The 12195-nt window shown below is 41.8% G+C and overlaps 1 long non-coding RNA gene across 1 annotated transcript in view; it reads right to left on the reverse strand.

Annotated features, from left to right (window-relative positions):
* Positions 1 to 4558: 4558 nt before the first annotated feature.
* The window catches only part of LOC144377154 (uncharacterized), a 45624-nt gene continuing 37987 nt past the window's right edge, over positions 4559 to 12195 (reverse strand). Inside the window, exons 5-6 of the long non-coding RNA XR_013437820.1 lie at positions 10585 to 10713; positions 4559 to 6796 (exon numbers count right to left, since the gene is read on the reverse strand). This is a non-coding gene — a long non-coding RNA (uncharacterized LOC144377154). The remainder of the gene's footprint in view (positions 6797 to 10584; positions 10714 to 12195) is intronic.

The raw sequence follows: 12195 nt of genomic DNA on the forward strand, positions 1-12195 counted from the left end.
CTGATTTACCAAGTTCGGACTCTCTCAGGTCATCAGTTAGCAAGACTACATTCATCTCCTTATTGGCAGTTTCTATTCTGGTGGCCAATTCCTGGCTTTGCTTCCCCTGAGGACTCCATGGACAGTGCCAATAGCTCAGGTGCCTCCTCCTGGCCACCTAAAGCTGCCAAAGTATTCTCAAGCTCAGTGGAAACAGCAGGGCCAGGCCAGGAGGATAGCTGGTTGAAAATTGATTTTCCATGCATGGAACAAATGGGAAAAGCCAACAGTTTACACACGGTCCTTTGAATTGAGGTTACAAATGCTTCTCACAGAGGTCCACATGGGTTTAAATAAACATGGCTATGCCTGGGAAATGGGTCATCAATCATTACTTCTTCTATTATACAGATGGGGATGTCTGGGAGTCATGCCCATGTTTCTGGCACAGGAGAGAAATCTAATTTCCTCACCTCCTGCACAGTCTCCTGAATTTAAATCGAACTGGGATATTTCAAAGATTGAGAACCAACCTGACAAATTTTTTCTATGTATTTTTCTTGCATTTAAAATTAGGGCCACATAAGGGTGGGATCAACATCTAAAGTGGCAGATTTTCCTATGTTCCCCAATAAGATTGTGCTGTAACACCTCAGAGTTATAAACCCAATGTTATGGCCAACACCATCCCAGAGAAGCACATGACAGGGAAATGAGAGGGAAGCACCCACAATGCTTTGAGGACAGCAGGGTGCAGGAGTGGGAATTGGTGCATGCAGGAATAGAATGGGAGGAGGAGAGAGCGGCACATACTTAAGCTTTTCAATTCAGCATTATTAAGCACTTCTTATGTGAGAGGCACTGCATTGACTCAGTAGGACAATGAGTGGCAGATTCAGAGCCAGAAAATCTAATCTACCTTCATCCCAGAGCAGAAATATTTTCATGTGCATTAGTGAGTTTCTATGCCTTTGTTCTCACCACCTGGAGGGCTCTTTCCCCCCAGCTTCTCTGTGTATAATCATCTTTGTCCTTGAAGGCCTGGCACCAGGACTTCTTCTCCACAAAGCCTCCCCAGATTCACTCTCAAAACTATCCTCTCCTTCCTCTGAACTCCCACAATGCCCCCACACCTAAAACTCAGGCTCTGTCAGCATTTATTTCCATGGGAGTGGTGATTTACAATTGTCTCCTACATGAGGCCACCTGAGTCTAAGTAACAGTGTCGTGAGGACAGGGCCTTGCCTTCTCCATTTCTGTAGAGGTTGTATATGAAGGGAGTTTTCAATAAGTGGATAGCAGAATGCCTCAGTGTTCCCCAGCTCTTTTGCAGGGCATAGCACATAACCATCCCCTTCTGAAAACACACCAGAACACCACACTAGGAGAGCACAAGGGAGGCTTCTGCAATGCAATTCAAGGTACAGAATAAAGCAGAGGCTATTTCTGCAGGACTCTGAGGAGCTAAGCCAAGAGGCTGTTTGCCTCTGTCCTGTCTTCCCTTCAGGGACCTCCCCCTGCAGCTCCACAGCACAGGATGAATGGAAACTCCAGCAAAGGTCAAGGCAGGGGGAGTGGGGCCTAGGGGGCAGAGGGAACAGAGGCTGAGCAGAGGCTTGAGATCTAAGGGGACTGTGGGTATGAACAGGAGAGGCCTCCAAGAGAGCCTCAGGGTGATTCTGAGGGTGAAGGACAAAGTCTCAGTGTTCCCTGTGAGCTAAGCAGAGCAGAAGAACCACTGACAATTCAAGGTAGGTTTCTTGGGAGAGAATGAAACAAATTGCCCTTCTTGTCCTTCAGGGTCCACGTGGATGCTGACTGACCAACAGCAGGTGTGGATGATGGAGGCTGTTCAGGGAATAGAACGGGGGCAATAAATACTGTTGGAACAATGAGGGAAAGACACAGCCATTCACGTAAGGAAGTTTGACCGATGATAGCAACAGGAAGCATCTAGACGCACAAAGCCTTAGTGCTCACTATCATATTATTACAGGATTCTAGGATATTTACAAAGACTGTACCCCAGCCCCCAACTTACCTAGGGTAGCCAAACAAGTGCCCTTGAGCAATATATGGTTTTAGGTCTTTGCATACCCTGGGCTTCCTTGTGGACTGCCACATCTGTACTGCTGGAGAAATGGCAGAGTTGACCAGCTTATTAGATCAGGCCAGTTCTGAGAGCCCCAGAAAGGAAGCAAAGGACTTTGAGTTAGAGCACCTGGATTGCAGTTTCTTTCTGTCACTTCTCAACTCTGAGGCTTTGAATGATTTTTTTAAATTGCTCTGAAATTCATGTGGAGTAGATGTGGTATTAGCCACAGCAAATGATTATTGTGAGAAGGAAAGTAGAGAAGCAAACATATCAGATTTGACATAATATTTCCTGGGATACAGTACACATTTAATAAATGGCAGATATTGCAGAAAAGGAGATTCAAGTACCACGGTGGGACCACAGATTAGTACTGCATCTAGAAAACAGCAGCCATAATACATGAAGTTTAGAGAAGCCATTTCCTGTTTCATATGTACTCACATATATTCACTCCTTCCTCAAACATCACTGGCCCCTTACTAAAGAGCTAGACACTATAGAAGGAGAAGGGGATATAGCTATAAATGTCTCTTGTGTGGGCCCTGCCTTCAAATTGCTTACAGCCTCATGAGAGGAGTGAACAACCACTAAAATTCATCACCACAAGTACAAGACTGGAAGAGGAGGCATTGTCTACAAGGGCTCTAAGGACAAAAGGTGTTTGGGGAAGTAGAGAGAGGTTCAGAGTAGTTAAATGACTTTCCCAAGGTTATACCACGGGACCAACTTCTCCAACCGTCTCAAAGAAGGAGGTTTAGCTGCCCAGGCATCATAATGTCATAACTCACTACCATGAATCTCAAATGTCTCAGGGGTGGGGTCCAGAAATCTTCCAGATATGTTCTGTGCACCTTTCAGTTTAGCCACTGAAATAAACCCTATGTCTCTCACCAGGCTGTGAGCTTGACTGCAAAGGTCAAATCTCTCTCTCTTTCGCTCTCACTGTCGCTCTCTCTTTGTTTTCTGTCAGAGCCTGGCGCAGGGTTTGGAACAATTAAGTCTTAGATCAATATTGAATACTGAATTAAAGAGTAAACTGTGCTCATAAAGGTTAACTGAAGATCACTCAGCTTAATAAATTGCTGCAGAACCAGGACAGACACCAGTCCTCTGACTCTGGGCTTTGTTCTCCAACACTGGGTAAAGGAGAAAAAAAAAATCTGTTACTAGAGTTTCTTCTTTCCTTCTCTTTCTTCCTGCTATATCTCTCTCTCTCCCTTCAACGCAGTATTGTCAAAGAATTAAAAATATGACAAGCACAAGACTCAAATGGCTTTTTTCCAACTTGTTTTCACAGATGGAGAAAGGACCTAACCAGTTCTCTCTGACCAGCAGAGGGCAGGCTTGGATGGAAATAGCATCCCAGACCCTCTAATGAGTCCATGCATGCCCTGGCTCTGCAGGGATGATGGATTTTTAACAAAAGGGGGAAACCCCACCAGAGCTAAAAGTCTTTTCCAAATTATTCCACCTGTGTCAACTTCACTCACCTGTTTCTTAGAAGGCTGCCGATAGTTACTCTTTAATACGTGAGTAATCCAAGGAGGGTTTGAGTGATCCAATTTCTTTACCTGTATTGATTCTGAAGCCTGAAGCTTTAGCAGTGGCATGTCACCAAAGAAAGCAAGCTGCGGCTGTATCTTTAAAATTTTGAACTGACAGAGATCTTAAAACTCATGTTTTACTGAGGATTAGGAAAATTCTCACTGCCCAGGAGTCAAACATCTAGGTAGTGTCAAAACTGTGACCAAATTCATCATCAGATTTACTTCATTATAAATATGTTCATGTGTTAAGGCAGAGGATTATATTTGAGTCAAAAACAGGTATTTAGAAATGTAATAGCATTTTATGTGACGATTGCCCCCCCTTCTAACTGATGGTAGAAAATTTAACCCAGTGACTTAAGAAAATACAAAGTTAGTGTTTCCCATTTACTTCAGATTTAAATTTTCAAATTCAGGATTTTCACCGGTCCCTTTTCCCCAAGGATGCACCTAAGTTATTAGGAGTCTGCTGTAGTCCTACAGGCTTTGTGGAGGGGGTCTGGTACTAGACAGTTGATCTCTATTCCTTGCTGGCAACCACTGAAGGGAACAAGTTTTCTCAAGTGTCACTGTCCTTCCAAATGGGCATCAGCTGAGCTGACAATGACCTAATTAAACTGCTTTTATTTGGTTCCCATGCTGCTACCCTGACTGTGAAACTGAACCCTCAGCCCTTTCAGCTATTGGAGAGGACAGAGGCCACAGGGAATTTTGAGTGATTATCTGTCCCACTCTAACATCTTGGGGAACTCTGGAGATCTGTCTCAGTTGTCTCTCTAATCTCATCTGACAATTTCTACCCCATGTTCTCTGTCAGAGAGTTCACATGCCAGGCTGCCATCTCCAAGAATACCAAATGGAAAGCAGGATACCAGTTACTCTACTTTTTAGTCAGCTTTCTTGCTGCTGTGAGTAAAAGACCTGACCAAAACAATTTTAGAGGAGGAAAAGTTTATTTTGAGGGGCTCAAGGTTACAGAGGTCTCAGCCCATAGAAGGCCAGCTCCATTCGTGGGGGTTTGAGGTAAGGTGGAACATCATGGCAGAAGAGTGGGGAGAAGGCAAGCAGCTCTCATGAGGATTAGAGAGCAGAGAGAAATCTCCAGTCTCCAGATACAAAACATATGCCCCAAAGACATGCCCCCAGGGACCCACCTCCTGCAGCCACAGCCTACCTGCTTTTAGTCACCACTCAATTAATCCCATCAGGGGATTAGCTCAGTGATTGGGTTAAGGTTCTCATCACCCAATCATTTCTCATCTAAACCTTCTTGCATTGCCTCACACATGAGCTTTTGGGGGACACCTCACATCCAATCATAACACTCATGTGTTCCATGAATTAAAAGTGAGAATTCCAACATCCCTCTTCCATGTTATGAGGTCTCCATAGAAATAGGTGCTCATACTGTATTTGGTTCCCTGGCTCCTTCAGAAATGTGCTTCATTGGCCCCAAAACAGTTTTAATCTCCTCTCTTTTGTGAGGGAGGAAGGTGAGCTAAGACAGGCAGGGGGAGAATATTAAAAAGTCAGAAAAAAGTCACTCTTGGGTGGTGACATTTAGTTTTTCTCAAATTTATTTTTTTTAAGAAAGAGTGAGAGAGGAGAGAGAGAGAGAGAGAGAGAGAGAGAGAGAGAGAGAGAGAGAGAGAGAATTTTTTTTTAATATTTATTTTTTAGTTCTAGGCGGACACAACATCTTTGTTGGTATGTGGTGCTGAGGATTGAACCCCGGGCTGCACACATGCCAGGTGAGCGCGCTACCGCTTGAGCCACATCCCCAGCCCAAGTTTTTCTCAAATTTAGATAATTATGACCATTGTTTTTCAAAAATGTTTTTCAATCTCTCATATTTTTCAAGGACCCCAATTGATGTAAGAGTGCACATGTATACATTATACCATCTTATATTATGCTGCAGGTAAGGCTCTCCTTGTATTTAGTATTTCTTTTATTTATGCTTCAATTTTTAAAATTCTCTTTTGACTTGACAAGTTCATTGTTCCCCTCTTCTGTGATGTTCAATCTTCTCTTAAACCCCCCAATAAATTTCCCATTTTACATGTTACATTTTTGAGTTCTGTTTGGATTCTGTTTGGTTTTTATAGTTTCAACTTCTGTGCTGAAATCCCTCCTCTCTTCAGTCATTGTCCATATTTTCCTTCAAGTCCTTAAACTTATTTATGATAATTGTTTTAAAGTCATTGTCTGCTAATTCCAGTGTCTGTGTCATCTCCGAGACTATTTCTATTGATAGTTTTTCTTCTGGTTATGAATCACTCTCTAGTTTTATACATATTGAGTAATTTTTAATCATATGCTGTACATAATATTTGTCTTTAAAGTGTATGGAGTTTTCATGAAAATTAAAGGGAGATCAGTAAAGGAAATGAACCCAGGGTTAGGAGGTGGGAAGGAAGGGGGACATGCTGGGAACTGATATTGGTCAAATTATATTGTGTACATGTATGAATATATAACAACAAATACTACCATTATGTGCAACTATAATGCACCAGTAAAAAATGTAGAAAAAAGAGTGTGGAGTTTGATTTCAGCAGAGTTAAGTTACTAGGAGATCACTTTGATCCTGTTGGTGTTTAGTTTATGTTTTGTTAGAGTGGTTCTAGAATTGCCCTTATTTCTAGGCAAGAGTGCTAATCCTATTTTGTGACTTTTTTGATGTATTAACTAGATTCTCTGAGTTTTCAATAAGGTCACTTCACTCTGAACGCTTGGAACTCCAACCTTCAAGCACTATGTGACTTCTGGAATCTTCGTGTAGTTCTCAGTACCTGGGTGATTCCTCTCAACCCGGTCTTATGGAGGTTCACCATGCATTTGTAGCATGGTATTCAGCCAAAGATCCAAGAGGTTCTGTGTGCATATTTCTTAAATCCCTTTACTGAACAGCATCCTCTTCTACAATACCCTGCCACACAACTTCCAGTCACCTCAGCAACTTCAAATTCCATTATTTGTTTCTTCCACTCCATTAGTCTTCTGTTCTCTGTTCAAGCTCATCTTCCTAACTCCTTTTGTGAGTTCCTGTTCTGTTAAGCCTCACAGGCTTGTGATTTCAGTTGTTCAATGCTGACAACAGTTGCCTCGGATGTTTTCTCAATTTTATTGTCATTGTTAATTGAAGGAGTCTGAGAGTCATTTCTCTACTCTAGAACAGAGAAGCAGAAAAGAGAAATAGTGAGAGGGTGACATTAAAGCATTTGAGTTCTTGACCCTCATCATAGTTTTTCTTATAATTTGGTTATTTAACATTATGTCATTCATGTGGGGTTCCTGTGTTATTCCAAGTCTTATGAGAAAATGTCTAAGGTAAAAAGTAAAGGAGGCTTGGGGAGCCATCAGACCAAGCTGATGCTCTGTGAAATAAAAGGGAGGTTTGGGTGGAAGAGTTTTGGTTCTAAGGAAATTCCTTGGTCTTGCAGTTCTAAGGAAGTTCAGCCAGTCCAATGGAGACTCCTTCAGCAAATTCATCTATCATGGGAGTGTCATGGTCCCAGAGACCAGTCCCTCTAAAATTCTGCCACATCTATTCATGAGCTGGAAGCAGCTCATACAGGGTTGCTAGACCTAGGTTGTGGGGTACCCAGTTCGATTTTATTTTGAATTTCAGATAACAATTTTTAGTATAAATAACTCTCAATTATTGCATGTGCATCCTGTGTTTTTACTTGCTAAATCTGATACCCTTAAATAGTGGTAACACCGTGATGGACCTGAGTTCAGCAGATGGGACCACTGGTCAATTGTGCTTTCACAGCTGGAAACCTGTGAGGCACAGCCTCATGGCTGCCACAGTACTTTTTCCAGTTCACCTTCTATTACATCTTCCTGTAGATTTCTCTTATTCCTATGCTAGACCACGTTTTGCTTTTATCACCTGCAACCCAGTGAGGTCCGACTAAGTTCCATGGTTATCTATTGATGTAATAACACATGACCCCCAACTTTGCAGTGTAAAATAAAAACCATTATATATTGTTTGTGGATTCTGTGGGTCATGAACGAGGATAGATTATGAGGAAGATGGCTTATCTCTGCTGCACAATGTCTAAGGCCTCATCTAGGATGCAAACAGCAAAGAATAAAACAAGTGGCTAAGGGACTGAGTCAACTGATTTCTTTTTCACTCCTATACCTGGAGTCTGGATTGAGACAATTTAAAGGTTGGTGAACTGAGACTGTCATCCAGAATAGAATGCCTACACATGTCTTCTCCATGTGGCTTGGAATTCCTCATAACATGGCTGTCTTAGGGTACTTGGACATTTTACATGCTGGCTTAGGACAGCAAGCAAGATAGTTTCAGTAAGCAAGGCAGAAATGTCATGTTTTTTTAAAACAGCCTTAGCAGTCATACAGCCTCACTTCTTCTGTGTCCTATTGGTCAAAACATAAGCCATCTACATTTAAGACAAGGGACTTAGACCTCTCTTTTTGATGTGAAAGATTTTATCTGCGTGTTTTTAAAGTGCCACACCAATTCACGGATCAAACTAATGACATTGTTTTTAAAAACTCCTCTTGGGACTAGGGTTGTGGCTCAGTGGTAGAGTGCTTGCCTAGCATGCATGAGGCACTGGGTTCGATCCTCAGCACCACATAAAAGTAAAATAAAGATATTGTGTCCACATAGAACTAAAAATAAATAAATAAATGTTAACAAACAAACAAACAAAACTCCCCTGGCCTCTTAATGTCACTTGAAGACACTTTTCTGAAAGGAACACTAGCTCTTTTGCAAAATGCAAACTTAAATGTTTATGAGGCCGAGGCATATAGTGGCATATAGTTCTTTTCCAAACATTTATTCAAACCATCCTGGAGAGCACTACTAAGACACTAACTTTAGTGCACTATTTCTTGACTAAGTCTTTGATTAAAAATTTAAGCAACTGCAATAACATGGCAGAAACATCAGAACAAGCTTATTTTCTTTATAGACAGAGACTTCTAACTCCATAAATTATTCTCTGTCATTTGCCATAAAGCTGTGGATAAAAGTTGCAACAGCTGGGAGGGTGTTGATCTCAGGAAATGAGATCAACCCTTTATATCTTCCAAGATCTTGGGCAGAACAACTATCTTTCTCATGATCAAGCCTCTAATGATTTTTGACAACCATGATATCAGCAATAAAAAAATGGTTGATTGAAATGTATTTTTTATTGCATGATGTATGTGAGACTCTAATCATAAGGCAAACATGGATTTAAAGTCTACTTTCTTAAAATAAATTTTATCTAGTAATCTCATACCAATAACTTTTTTCCTCTAAGTCTTAGTTTACCCATTGTGTAATGCAAATACTTTACCTGAATTAGTGTGAAGATTAGAATAAGTAAAAAGAAAGCAGTCAGAACATTGCATAGTAGCTATTGGGATATAAAAAAGAAACTTTGGAGTTAAACCATCATCAGATGTTTATCAAACATCTGGGGACCCAGTGATAATCAGGGGATAGTTCTTGTCATCAGAAATGTCACAGCCAATTAAGGGTGTCCCATATCTGCTATGAAGGAGCCAGACAGTCTGAGGCTGAGTTCCAGGTAGGGTGCTTCCTAGTCCTCTGGCTAGCCAGTATGTGCTTTAGTTGCCTCCTGTTTACAAAGAGAATAGTAATAGCCATTTTGATTACCTGACAGGGGTATTTTCAGTATCAGCTAAATAGTAGGCATGAAAGGTCGGGTCCTATCTTGCTAATCAAAATATGACCCATGGACCATCAGAATTGGTATCACCTGGGAGCTTATTGGAAATGTAGACTCTCAGGCCCTACCCAGACCTTCCGAATTAGAATTTACAGTTTAATAAGATCACCAGTGATGATTCTTACATGTGTTAATGTTTGAAAAGCAGTAATCTATATAACACAAACTTTCTTATGGGGAAAGAAAAAGCAATTTGAGATCCATTACAAAGCAACATATGGGCCCATGCAAAATGACCAACTAAAAATTAAAAGATAATTTTTTTAAATACCAATTTAAATGAAAAGGAAACATTTACCTGGCAGGGGAGATACCATGATCACAAAGATACTTTTCCCAGATAAGACTTATCCATTATAGTCCAGATATGATGATCCCTGTGATTTTCCAAATATAGAAAGCTTGACTACATTATTTGTGATAATGAGGAATTGCATTTATCAAAAGGAAGAAAGGAAAGAAGGGAGGGAAAGAGGGAGAATAAGAAGGAGGAAGGAAAGAAGAATGAGTTCCTAAATATCAAAAAAGGTAGTAGAGTTTGGAACACATGCTTGTCTTATTACCAGCATCAACCCAGTCTCCATTATAAGAATCAGTTGTGCCAGGCATGATGGCATAGGCCTGTAATCCCAGTGGCTCAGGAAGATGAAAATCACAAGTTCAAAGCCAGCCTAGCAACTTACTGAGGCCCTCAACCTAGTAAGACTCTGTCTCAAAATTAAAAATTCAAAAAAAAAAAAAAAGGCTAGGAATGTAGCTTAAGTGGTTAAATGCCCCTGGGTTCAATCCTTGGTACCAAAAAAAAAAAAAAATAGTTTTATAACCTCCCTTCTGCCTGCATGACTGAGCCCTGCCAAACAAGTTATATAAGCCACCTGAATGAGCAGGGCACCTCATGCCACATTGGGCTCACTGTGGCAACTGCAATCAAGCTGAGATGGGCAATGTGCAGAATGGGTTACTAGCTCTCACAAGGCTTCTCTCAATCCTTTATTATGACTGTATCCATTATGCTGTATTGTCTGTGTTCAACTCTGTCTTCTCCAGTATGAGCTCCTTGGGTCAAGGACAATTCCAATGACTTCTCTGTAATCCCTGAACTCCCAGCCTTTTCTCAGAGGTCCACATTCTATCAGATCCAATGGGGGCACCCTTCTCTTCTCCTTACATAATTCCAGTTCTTCTGATCCCCTTCTGTATGTCCATCTCAAAAGTTCTTATTCATTACCTGTGTAAAGTCTTTAGACTGAGTTTAAACACAGAATTTTCATGATCGTATTTCTATTCAGGCTTCTCTATGCCAAAGTAGCCTCCAAAAAATTCTGGCTTCATCTGTTGTTTTGGTCAGTGTTAAAATCTAGAAGGAAAAAAAATTCTCAATATTTCAGCAAGAAATGGTTGAAGTATACAGTCTTAGATTACAAAATCCCTGGAAGATTAGAAAAGAGTTATGGGGCAGGCCCAAGATGGCTATAGTTAGGCTTTGTCTTTGAGACTTCTGGCCAGTTAGGTTTTAGTATGTAGTCAAGGTCATAAACACCCTGAGTCAGCATTTTTACTCAAGGTCATAAATATCTGCTTGTAAGTATGTACTCACTTATGTAAGCTGTTGGCAGTGTGCCTTCTTTGTTTGGCCTGCACATAAAAAGACCTATGGAAAGTCTCATGGGGCCACCTTTAAATAAAGTATGTCTACTACACCAACTATACCTTGCATCTTCCTTCACCTGCCAAAATCCCCAGTCTGTTTCCCAGGGCCTGAGCCCTTGCAGAGCAATTGGTGTAGTCAGCAGGATACCATGCAGGTGAAAGATGGCAGACATGGTTGACAATGGAGGGGGTGGTATGTGGCCACTGAGCAGCATATAGCACTTGATTGCCACTGTTCTATTTAGCATGGACTCCCTTGGAGAGTTAGGATATGGTCAGTGGGTTCCCATTGAGCCTAGAGAAGGCTTTATAAGCTGCTAGTTTCTACCTACAAGATGGTGACACTTGGAAGGCAACAGGACCAGTGGGCTGAATTTTTCTGCTTGCCCTGTGGATGAACATGGATCCAGCAGGACAGGCTGTGAATGGAGTAGTGGAGCCCAGGCACAGGCCTATGGCCAAGGAGAAAGTGGCAATGGCATGGAGATGGGATGGAAAAATGGCCTGAAGAGCCACGAATGTGAGCCACTGAGGCCATGGAATGGTGTTTATTACATCTCTGAGCAGAAATTGATGCAGACTGCCAAGATGAGGGAGTTGCAAGATAAGGAAAAGGCCTTGGAAGCCAGAGCAGTCACTAGAGGAAGATCTTCATACCTTGAAAATCCCCCTCGGCCTCCCCCATACTGCTAATCAGGTCAGAGGAGAAAAAGGAGGGAGATTAACACTTGCAATGGCCAGTGGTAATGCAGAAAATGAAACATCAACAGTAGATGGCTCTAGTGGGCAACTAGCAGGGCCTGCCAGGTAACCAAGGTCACCAGTTCCACCTGTCAATCAGAGTTGATAGATTTGGGAAAACGATTTAGACAGAAGCTGAGAGAGACCCTAGCTGCTTTGTTGTTAGTCCTGTGAAATTCAGGGCTGGTTGGCATTGTGTATAGTGCCCTAAAAATGGAGAGGTTAGCACCCATCCTTACAACACAGGTTGCAAAACAGTCAACACCATAGAGGTGCTTAGAAGGGCAAAGAGAGCCCAGGTGTGCCAGGAGCGGGCAGGGACAGAAGACTTCAGGTGATGCTAGGGCCTGCTACCTATGTAGGTGAACCAGAAACAAACCCATATCTTGGAGATAAGGCACAATCCTGTTCAGTGATTAGTACACCAATGGCTCCAGTCACAGACAAC

The sequence above is a fragment of the Ictidomys tridecemlineatus genome, chromosome 4 (genome assembly GCF_052094955.1).
Source record: "Ictidomys tridecemlineatus isolate mIctTri1 chromosome 4, mIctTri1.hap1, whole genome shotgun sequence".
Lineage (NCBI taxonomy): Eukaryota > Metazoa > Chordata > Mammalia > Rodentia > Sciuridae > Ictidomys > Ictidomys tridecemlineatus.